This window comes from Macrobrachium rosenbergii, chromosome 33 (assembly GCF_040412425.1).
Source record: "Macrobrachium rosenbergii isolate ZJJX-2024 chromosome 33, ASM4041242v1, whole genome shotgun sequence".
In the NCBI taxonomy this organism is placed as follows: Eukaryota; Metazoa; Arthropoda; class Malacostraca; order Decapoda; family Palaemonidae; genus Macrobrachium; species Macrobrachium rosenbergii.
The window spans coordinates 5,864,714-5,874,576 of NC_089773.1; the positions used below are offsets into that span (position 1 = coordinate 5,864,714).

The 9,863-nt window shown below is 37.4% G+C and overlaps 1 protein-coding gene across 4 annotated transcripts in view; it reads right to left on the reverse strand.

The window, feature by feature from the left end:
• Mad (Mothers against dpp) overlaps window positions 1-7,399 on the reverse strand; it is a 79,144-nt gene extending 71,745 nt beyond the window's left edge. For 3 of the 4 annotated variants that reach the window (XM_067133216.1, XM_067133214.1, XM_067133211.1), the window contains exon 1: window positions 7,251-7,387. The gene's annotated coding sequence lies outside the window, so the exon portion shown is untranslated. Of the gene's footprint in view, window positions 1-7,250 lie in introns of all 4 variants that reach the window. The other variant, XM_067133208.1, reaches the window with a different exon arrangement.
• Between the last annotated feature and the right edge of the window lie 2,464 nt (window positions 7,400-9,863).

The window sequence follows — 9,863 nt, forward strand, 5'->3', positions numbered from 1 at the left end:
CAGGATGGGCAAAATAAACTGTATAAACAAACAAACAAAAAAAAAAAAACAGTTCGTACATACTGTTTCCTATAAACGTGAAAAACCACATTGTATGCACAATAACTGTATAAACGTTGTAGGTTTACGCTATACTTGAAACTTCGAAAAGAGCGAAAGATACAATATACGCATGCAAAGACTGTACATTTAGTTGTACATCACAGGAAAAAACCAGATTAGTAAGACAGTTGTATAAATACATGATAAAATACTACACTGTGATGTACGCACACCAAACTGTAATATTTGTATATATATATATATATATATATATATATATATATATATATATATATATATATATATATATATATAATATATATAGGCTGCTTACACATAAAGTATACTTACAAATAGGTCTAACTACCACGAAGTCTACACACACCACAGATACACTGATTTGAGAAATAACTACACAAGTAAAAAAAAGAGAAATAATTAGCAAAAGAAAAAAGCGGGTAACAGAGAGAGAGAGAGAGAGAGAGAGAGAGAGAGAGAGAGATGTAAACACAAGCAAACAATGATTCAACGCGAACATCAACAACATCTGGTGCCTTCAAGTAGCATTACAACCTCCCCAAACCCGAATAGCATATCAGCATTCACGGCGCAGTCAGTTGCGCAGTATTCGCCAGCGGAGAGAATGAATGAACTCGCGGTATACTATGTGACACCTTACAGAATGCCCAGCAACGGCAATGTCCATTGAAAAAATGGCCGGTGGGGCAAAATGGAAGGCTGAAGTTCATGTTCAGAGCAATCTGGCCTCATGCAAGCACAAATCTTTCCTTCGAGATTAAGATGGCCAACTTCCTCGTTTACTTGAAACTAAGATGGCTCCTGGGTACAAACCTACAAGGCAGTCTCATTACTGTTAAGCGTCTCTCTCTCCCTACATTCATATATCTTCCACTACACTGATTTAAGCCATGCCATGCTTTTACGAGCATTTAAGCATTATCATATACACATCTGTTGCTTAACCAACTACTCGACTAGTACACTACAGTTTACAACCTCACCAATCCACACAAAATCAGCAGCTAGGACAGTTTTTATCCTTGTCAAAATAAGAACTCACAACCTTTCATGTAAGACGACAACCTGCAACTTTCCAGGGTCAAAGCAAGCGGTGCTGGTGGCTGTTAGGGTACAGTGGGCCTACTGACCTCATTACCTTCAGGCAGGAAAATATTGAGAACGTTCAATAACCTTCTGCACGAACCGAGACGTGCGTAAGTAAACTTTCCTAGATAGACAGAAAACAGAATTTAGAACAAAGGCCAGGAGCTGGGACCTATGAGGTCATTCAATTGATAGGAGAGGGTGGACAGTAAGATATGAACGGAAGTAAAGTATAAGCAATGAAAGGGTTGCAAGCAGCTAGGGGCCGAAGGGACGCTGCAAAGAACCTGAGCAATGCCGACAGTGGACCCTTTTCTAAAACAGAGCACTTCACTGCCAAATGGCGTGACCTCTATGCTGACTTCAAGCAATAGCAGGAACTGGAGAACGCTTACTTTTGATGTCTCAACTGAAATGATATACGCCAGGTGTCACACACACACACACACACACACACAACACTCCTTAACCTAACCTCAGGGTCATCAAAAACAACACGCAAAGGTTCTAGTCCCGCAATCCTGACTGAATAAAGCATCCCCTTCAGTAGGAGGAAAAAGTGTGGCCTATTCTTTGATGAGAAGGACCAAAACTTTAAGCAACAAGCAGAACTGTGAACAGCATGTTTAAGAATCACAACCTTTAACATCCTGATTATTCTAATACATAAATAAATACCACACAAATAAACACACATTTCATTCTCTATTCCAAGAACAAAATAAAATTTGTAATCAGGGCTTTGGTATATATTTGAGGCAGGCGCGCGTACACACACACAATTATATATATATGATATATGTATTATATATATATATATATATATATATATATATATATATATATATATATATATATATATATCACAAGGATATCAAAGCCCTGACTACAAAATTTATCTTCCTCTCGGAAAAGGGAATGAAAAATTAATCGCTTAGATGAATGAATGAATAGACAGATGAAACTTAAGCTACAAAACCAAGAGCCGGGATAATCTCCGCCAATCAACATTTCAGACATTGAGTTATTATTAGTTATTATTATTATTAAAATAGTTTAAGCAGACCACTGAGCTGATCAACAGCTCTGATAGGGCTGGCCCGAAGGATTAAAATGAAATGGAGTTCTCGGTCTAAACCATAGGCTAAGCACTGGGACTAAATGATGAATGAATAACGAAACTTGAAAAATATGCAAAAAGGAATACGCTTCCGCACTAGAACACATGCACACATTAAATACATTTACTCAAGTTTCCCTCTGCACAAAAAAATAAAATAAATAAATCTGAGTAATAATAAAAATCAGAATAACTTAACATTTTTAAAATCCGGATTTTTTTTACATAAATTAGTTGCACAGCGGGCTTTGTATTTTCATAAATAACGTTCTATACTTTATCGATTAATTTACACTTCATGAATATTGAAATTGAGTCAATTAAGTGTTGCAGAATTACCTGAGCACGTTTCTCTCTTTAGTATGATGAGGTCCACTTTTTAATTCCTGGTTTTATTTGTTCCAACTTATCATTTTCAGGCTCTTAATTCCATTTATTTTGCCATTTGTTTATAATGCCTACTTTTATATGTGATATATAAGCGTTAACTGGGATATTTACATTCGATCTTGTTATAAGACTGATTGACTGATGCGGAGTTCAATTCCCGCGGCCGGCTGATGAAGAGTTAGAGGAATTTATTTCTGGTAATGGAAATTCATTTCTCGGTATAATGTGGTTCGGATTCCACAATAAGCTGTAGGTCCCGTTGCTAAGTAACCAATTGGTTCTTAGCCACGTAAAATAAGCCTAATCCTTCGGGCCAGCCCTAGGAGAGCTGTTAATCAGCTCAGTGGTCTGGTAAAATTAAGGTATACTTAACTTATGGAATAGAGGTCTTGAAGACCAAGAGCCGGAACCCATCAGGATTAGGCTATTCGGCGCTTTATCAGCATCTTCACTTCCCTTAATCCCCCACATGGGCAGGGATCCACATATTTCTATATTTTTCCCATTATTATATAACTTATGTAATAACTTTATTTGTTGTACAATGTTATTTTTTGGTTTGTAACTCTGAACGGCTTCGATGGCGCTTCTGGAGTCGCTAAATATTACAAAATTATTGAATGAAGCTTCTTTAATTATTTTTCTGGCTGAAGCTACTGCGCACAACTCAGCTGTGAATACCGAGGCGTTATCGGGTAGAGAGAATTGATAAATTCTGTCTTGGGATACTGCAGCAAATCCCGCTCCGTACTGTGATTTAGATCCGTCCGTGTATATTTCGTAATGTGGACCTTTTTCGGCTTCTATTCTCTACTGCATGTTGTCGATGGTGTCCTGGGGTATACGAGTACATTTTTGATAAATATTTTAAGTGTGAAACTTCTTATTTTATTCATAGTCCAAGGAGGAGGTAGTCTTACTACTGAAGGCAACTGCACATTTATATTCAGCGACTCAAACAGTCTTCTAGCTCTAAGAGGGAAAGGTGGTGAGTGGTTGTTTATAAATACATCTCTTATTCAAATCATTTTTTGGTTGGAGAATCACTTGTCTGAATTCTCAAGGCACTCTTCATTGTTACAAAGAGACAGAGGTAGTTCACCACATTCCACTTGTAAAGACGAGGTTGGCGATGATCTAAAGGCCTTCGTTATGAACTGGGTCTAACGTTCTCAGCGTTGCGTCTGGTGCCGAGCCATATATTTCCTCCATAGTCAGTGACAGACAGAACTGTTGCTTTATACAGTACAGTAAGGGTATGTCCATCGGCTCCCCAAGTAGTGTTTGATAGTTTTTTAATCAGATTTAATACTCTTTTACATTTAGATTTCACGTATGTGCCTAGCTGTAGAACTTCTCGGTCCCGGAGGTCATTTATTCCTCGCACCGTTGGACTGTGGTACAGCCTCGCCTCAGAGGATGTCGAGTAGTTGGAACGTCAGAAGTTCAAGTGAAATGCAATGCAATGCTACCCTAATTCAATTCTCCTTGTATTTTAATAATTTTTATCTACTTATTAATATAATTAATATATTTTTTTTAATAAGTGGGATCTCTTTTTTTCTGTATTTTCCTTTACCTCCTCTTACTTCTTCCTACTGAACACCTTAATATTCTTTGTTAGCTGGAATTTCATGTCAATGGCCCCTTTAGTGGGCTTGTTCCATAGGAATAGGTTTCATCTCCTGAATAATAATAATAATAATAATAATAATAATAATAATAATAATAATAATAATAATAATTATAATAATAATAATAATAATTATAATAATAATAATAATCCAGATATGAAACTGGGAAAAAACACTGTTGCACTAAGAATTCAGTTAGAAGAACTGGACAGCAAGCCCCCAAAAAGGGAAGCAGGAATGGAGGTCAAGTAAAAGGTTAAAAAGTGGCCCAGGAGATGCTGCAGACACCTTTTAGTAATGCCTACGGTGCACCACGTGAGGTACACTAGTGACGCTATGCTCCTCCGGGGATATTGAAAGGGGAACCATCTAACTTCTTTTGGGAATAAACAGCTCGGACGCCATAAATAACTACTACTACTACTACTAATAATAATAATAATAACCGCATACAGGCAACTTAATTAGGCTATATGAGTTTTGGCTGAGCCCAGTCCTATATCGACATAACATTTGAATCGTTAAAATTGAATATGAAATGGTGTTAAAGTGTGTTCCTAATTAATTAGGGAATGGCAGTATCAGTATAAAGTTATTTCTAAATAATTAGGGAATGGCAGTATGAAGTAATTTTGTATTATTTGGAAATGTCAGGTTTGAGTAATTTCTAATTAATTGGGAGGCACTATAAGATAACTTCTAATTAATTTGGAAACGAGTGCATCAAGGAATTTCTTAATAATTAGGAAATGACAGTATTAAGTAATTTTTAAGTATTTGGAAACGACAGTATCAAGTAGTTTCTAATTAAACAGGAAATGACAGTAATAAGTAATTTTTAATTATCTGAAAATGACAGTATTAATTTCTAATTAATTAGGACATGACAGTATTAAGTAATTTTTATTATTTGGAAAAGACAGTATTGAGTAATTTCCAAATCAATTAGGAAACGGACAGCATTAAATGTATTCCTTAGCGTATGTCAAATATGCTTTACCGCCCGGGTGGACAAAACGACCACCAGCTGGAGCCGTTACTGGCCAGAAAAAACTGTCCAGCGCCCTGACAGTCATTTTGTTTCTTTTTCCTGGAATGCAAACAATCTCATTTACGCTAAAGTGATCCAAAGTACCTCCCACCCACGGTTACGGTATTTAAAAGAAAGAAAAAAAGGGAAAGCAAAAAGTCGAGTTCCCACGTTCCCTCCGAACGCCATGTAAACAAACATCGTAGAAACCAAAATGGCACGTGCCTCCTTTAGACCCAGGCCAGCATATGTAAATGCGTAGAACATCATTTTAATCAAAACGCCCACATTGAACGAGTAATTTAATACGCGTTCGGTACGCTCCTATACGCCCAGAAGGCGAAAACACCCACAGTTTGGAGAGAAAATGGAATATCACGGGCTGAATCATAGGCTTACTGATTTTCAAGGAAGGTCTACATTATCAAAGGCTTTAGTTTCCCTCACTTTATGAGAAAGCGCACACACATACATATACACATATACAGTATACGTATATACTGTATATATATATATATATATATATATATATATATATATATATATATATATATATATATACAAACAACAAACAACAAACCGATGAATTAACAGCATATAATTTCTTTAAAAAAATTGTGAATCTACACCACAAAGAAAACTTTTGCTACCCACTCCTTACTCAACCACTGGCCTCTCTCTCTCTCTTTAATGCCTGGCCTTATTTGATAAGATAATGGGCACAGGCAATCTTCTGCCCAAGCCAAAGCCAAGTGGCTATACGTTTACTGAAAAGAAAAAATCCGATAATTCAGTTCACTCAATTTTTCTCCTCACAGAGGCCTAGGCACATTCCGTCGTACGAAAGATTCCATTTTCTTTTTTAAGCAAGACTGTGGTCTTTTTTTTTTCCTTATTACTCTTGGTATATAAAGCTTTGGGGGGAGGGGGGTTCAGTAATGGCTCCAGATGGTATACAGCCTATTAAATAATTACAGATTAACAAAATAAAAATATCTAAACGGTCTAAACAGATGGATATTGGTTCGGTATGCTTTGGATAACTTGTAAATAAATCCCTCGAACTGTTGTTAGCAATTTGGTGGGTCATTGATAACTTGTTGACAAAACCTTGTAACTATTGTTAATAGGTTGGTAGGTCATTGGTTTAAAAACCTTTTTACTAGTGCTAATGATTTTGTAGGCCACTGCTGCCTATAATAGCCCCTTTTTAACCTACTAGTGCTGAAGCATCTGAAATATGAAACCTGCATTTATCAGCTGATAAAATAATGTCTAATTTCCAAGCCAATTAACATCTCGTCTGCCATATTTAAATTCCAAATAAATTAATAGTAGAAGTGAAGTTTTTAAACATCAATTTAAACAAATAAAAAACTCGAAACTATTTAGCTGAATAAGAGCAGTGGGGTAGTAATGGTAGGGAGGGGTTCCTATAATGTGTGGGGAGGGGAGGGCAGTAAGAGATCTGGCAGAAGCGAAGGGTAAGACTTGGAAGGGGAGGGGTCACAGGAACGGGGCATTGGGGGAGGGGCGGGCGGGGAGGACCAACGACTACCCCGACTTCTCCCTCTTATATGCCCTCGAGTGTTAATGGCATTTAACTTTAGCGATTTAATATCTCCCAGGGTTAATTTTCATCGCGAAATGAAGAGAATTTAACGCGGGCGGAAAACTAATACCAGTCTAAAGCGCATAAAAGCTTTAAATGTAGTGATCGATGAATAATTAACTTTAAAAAAATAATAAAATAACTTCATGGGACTCCGAATCCTACCAAAGCAGTTTTCACCTAACCCCAGGAATAGAGTTGTGTCCTCGTAACACGAATCCGACGACGAATGTTTCTTTTGGGAAAAGGACTTTATTTAGTTGTTTGTCGTGTTCTCTAAATACGGAAAATACTTACCGAGTCCTTTAACAGCCTCAGGACGCACTGACATTCCACATTGGCGAAACGAACCACGCCTACGCGAGAGCGGCAAGTACACGTCCGCACTGAACAAGAGCGCTCACTCCACTGACTCCTCGACATGCTGGAGCCATGTGCCTACCAACAACCCGCCGAGCGATATTCTTCCGCCATGCAAACTAGTTTCTTTGTAAAAGTTCTCCCGGATTTTCTAATTACTACATACTACCGATTCCCTTCGTGTACTTACAAGTCAAAAACACGAACTTATTGCTATCATGACGTGATTTAGACTCTCCCAAGGGGGTCCGATTTCAGGGACAAATTTGTCAAATTTATCATGAATCAAAACTTAGCTCACTCTACTGCCCTGTCACCCATCGGGGGGAGGGTGGTAGGATGAGGGTCTGTGGGGGGGAAGGAAGGAGGACATAGTAGTAGCTGGCACTACTGACTACTTCAGTGAAGTTCTTGAAAAGGAAAGCAAGGCTATATGGCGAAATGTAACGGTGCTTCCACTCCCACAATCTTAAAAGAATAAAGAAAACAATCTTAAAAGACAGTTCAATCTATTGAAGCAACGTAATAAATGAGAGATGAAGAAGAGTTGAATTGATTATCGCAAGTGGCGATAAGGAGCAGGAATGCTGTACAACAATTTCGAACGAAATTATAAATCGACCTTTTCTAGAATGCGAGGCGCTTCGAGTTCGGCGCTTATTTTGCATTTTGCTCATTAATGAGACGGCTAAGGAAGGTTTATAATACGTGGATGTCTATTAGGATTTAATAAAACGTTTGGCAAAATAAAAAAGAAAAAAATTGTCGTGGAAAACAGTACTATGTAAACATGGCTGCTTCTAACCTTTGTTGATAGTTGCAGCGATTTGTCTTTCCATCTACATAAACATACACACGCAAATATATAATAAATATACACACACATACACATATGTGTGCGTGTGTTCTGAATATTTCAAGGTCATCTAAGCTGATGAATTGAGGATGAACTTTCACATGAAGCAGCAATGTGTCGTCGAACTTCTTATCTTAGGCGCACATTCTTGCTTCCTAGATGTTGATTCCATCCTTTCTAATACCTCTTTCATCGTCCATTCTTTATACAAGACCAGACCATCTCCAAACATTTTGATCCATAATTGCAACTATGCTTACCCTCTTGCCATTCCTATATATATTCCTTAAGGTTGTTCCCTGTTAAAAAATAGAATCATTCTATATAAGACAGTAAGTTGTGGCATTCCGTACTGAACCTGCATGGAATGCCTAGTGCTCCTTATTGTTATCTGAATTCACCAGCGTCATAATCTGTCGTCTTTCTACTTATATATATATATATATATATATATATATATATATATATATATATATATATATATATATATATATATATATATATATATATATATATATATATATATATATATAATATATATATATATAATATATATATATATATATATATATATATATATATATATATATATATATATATATATATGCACATGTAGATTGTCCCATAGGGAGGTATAGTGAGTCATTCTCTGCAGTGCACTGTAAGGCGTACTTGAGATTCTCTGCAGCGTTCCTTCGGCCCCTAGCGGCAACCCCTTTCATTCCTTTTTACTGTACCTTCGTTCATGGTCGCCTTCTTCCATCGTACTTTCCATCCTCTACTAACAATTGATTCATATTTCATAGTGCAAATGCTTTGAGGTTTTCCTCCTGTTACGCCTTTCAAACCCCCAATTGATATCATCTAAGGAAAACACCTATGAAATATCTACAAGCTCCAGAATTATCACTGAGGATGGGAAACTGAGTGTCCTTGGCTGCTTTGTGATGATAACAAATGACAGTTAAAAATAAATAAGTTGAACAGCTGCTAGAAACACTGATTTCTTGATACTTGTATTTTACTCTGAATGAAAACGATAACATAATTGGGTTTACGGAAACTGGTGGTGGCAACGTCAACACATACCTGTTTCCTTTCACTTGTAAATCGTCCCCCACAAACTTCAATGTTTGGATGTTTAGTTCCTCTCTGCAGCTGCTGCTTTCTTTCTTCATTCACATTCAACATTCCCACTTCACTTCTATGGAGGAGAGTTGGCTCAACACTCTCAGCCTCCCTGGTTTCTGTTTGCCATCATAACCTTTCCCTCGCTCTCACTTCCTCTGGACTTTCTCCCCATCATAACACTTTCCAACTCGTTCACTGGTCTCCGCAGTTTGTCTTTAATATCCTCAGTCAACACCAACACACGCCATTTTTTACCCGAATCTTGCCACACCTTTCCATCCAAAAGAACATCAAATAGCAATAGGAGACACAACAAACCAGCCACTCTCCCACCTAAAAACTCAATCACTTGTTTTGCTCTCATCACTAGAACTTTACACCACTCTATTATCATCATTCAGAAGACGAACCCTATTCATATGGGACAAGCCCAGAAAAGGAGCCACTGACTTTAAATTCCAGCTTCCAAAGTTAAGTATACCTTAGTTTAACCAGACCACTGGGCTGATTAACAGCTCTCCTAGAGAGGGCTGGCCCGAAGGATTAGATTTATTTTACGTGGC